Below are 1,833 nucleotides of genomic sequence, written 5' to 3'. Positions count from 1 at the left end.
GGGGGGGTGGGCAGGTGGAGAAGGGGCCAGGCCAGGCCCCACCCACGCCCGCTGCCTGTTCATCAGGAGATGGCCCTGGGGGAGCAGATCCAAGCGGAGAACACTGATCCATTCTCCGCCGTTCACATGTTGGCTCATCTGTAAACCCCATCTAAATTAGTCTTAATTTGCCACTTAGGAGACTAGCAGAGTGGTTGAACTTGCTGCTCACAATTTAAGCAGAAGAGGTAATTAAGACGTAGTCGAGAGGAACGCAAAGAACAGAACCTTCTCTCCCCACTATTAGAGAGAAGTAAAAGAATGGCTGCTGTTTGGAAACAGAGCCCTCTGAATGAAGTGGCCGCGCCTGAAGCTGGCGGAGGTTCCATGCGTATCCGAGAAGGCAGAGACATAGGCCAGCAGTGCCCATGGGGGCAGTGCCTACGGGGCAGGGTCAGAGACTCCTGGGCAGGAACACAGGTGCAGCTGCCAGGAGTGGGTGGAGGGGCAAGAAGCACTTCCTTCCCCACTTGGGGGCTCCAGGCTGGCACCATTTTCAACAGTTATTTTTTTAATTGACCCTTGCTACATCTGTGGTGAGAAGATACGAGAGGAGAAAAAGACCAAGAAACAGGCTCCCTCCCAAAAACCCGCAGCACTCTGGACTTTCCCAGTGTCAGCATCTCAGCCTTGAGCACCCTGGAGCCCACACCCAGCCGCAGACTCTCCCCTGTCCTCAGGCCAGTTCCCTCTGATGTGAGAATCTCAGTTCATCTTAAAACACCAGTCCTGGCCTTGCTCCTCTCTTGCTGTGCAACTTGGCCAAAATGTCTTAGACTTTCTGAGCCGTAGTCTCTTCATCTGCAAAATTGTAATAATAGTATTACTCACCTGGTGAGGCTGTGAAAATTAAATGATCATGAGAAGTAGTGTCTAGCACAGAGTGAAGCCTAATAAATGCATTCATTGTTGATAGCATGGGATGGACTTGGAGAGAGAGGGAGTTCGTAGATGCAGAGTGAGGACACGGCCTTTGCATAATTTCCTGGAAAACGTGGACAGGAGTCTCTAGATCCACCTTGAAATAGATGTGAACTCTGCTCCGAGTGGCTTTGCTTTAGCAAACTAGAAACTCCAGACAAGTAGCCTGTGAGACCTGGATTCCCCTCCTCCCTCCATCTCTTTCTCTCTGGCGAATCTCTGGGCTGACAAACCCCAGGCACACCTTAGCTTACAGTCTGAATTTGTGGCATTTAATTTCTCTAAGTGAAGAGGAAGACACAACCTCCCCCTCACATTATCCTCGTCTCATATTTACACTTAACACCCGAAGACGCCGTGTGACGGCACTTTCAGAGGGAGACCGTGCCTTGGCGGAGGACAATCACGCACAGTGGAGAACGTGCGAAAAGGGAGTAATGAGTTATTAGATGGGCCCCATCACCAGCTCCTGCCTCGAGGATGCCCTGGCTACAAACTGTTGAAGGAGCCTGTCACGAGATAGCACCAATTACTTCAAAAGGAGGAGGAGTTGGGGGGGTCAGAAGTGACTTCTGCAGAATAGAGGAGGAAACATTTCAGAAGAGGATGAGACAGCGCCAGTGTTGGAAACTTTAAAGACGAGGAGGAAGGGGAGGACGAGAAAGACCAACAGGGCAGGGAGGGCTCTCTTCAGCAGCACATATCCCCAAACTGGAACGATACAGAGATTAGCATGGCCCCTGTGAAAGGATGACATGCAAATTCATGAAGCATTCCATATAATGTTAGTACCGAAAAAAAAAGAAAAAAAGGACAGGCACATAGCTGTCACTGCTCATAGGAGCAGCCATTAAAATTGTGGCTCTCAATGGG

The 1,833-nt window shown here is 50.3% G+C and overlaps 1 protein-coding gene and 1 non-coding gene across 3 annotated transcripts in view; both read left to right on the top strand.

Annotated features, from left to right (window-relative positions):
• TENM2 (teneurin transmembrane protein 2) overlaps positions 1–1,833 on the top strand; it is a 945,756-nt gene that overhangs the window by 933,657 nt on the left and 10,266 nt on the right. The window lies entirely within an intron of this gene.
• Positions 1,642–1,745, top strand: LOC111727159. The gene has a single exon (XR_002774777.1). It is a non-coding gene; the product is annotated as a U6 spliceosomal RNA (small nuclear RNA).

This window comes from Otolemur garnettii, unplaced genomic scaffold, assembly GCF_000181295.1.
Source record: "Otolemur garnettii isolate 467f Iridium unplaced genomic scaffold, OtoGar3 scaffold00003, whole genome shotgun sequence".
Lineage (NCBI taxonomy): Eukaryota > Metazoa > Chordata > Mammalia > Primates > Galagidae > Otolemur > Otolemur garnettii.
The sequence above is the reverse complement of the archived record's forward strand: the minus strand, read 5'-3'. Positions and strand labels throughout refer to the sequence as shown.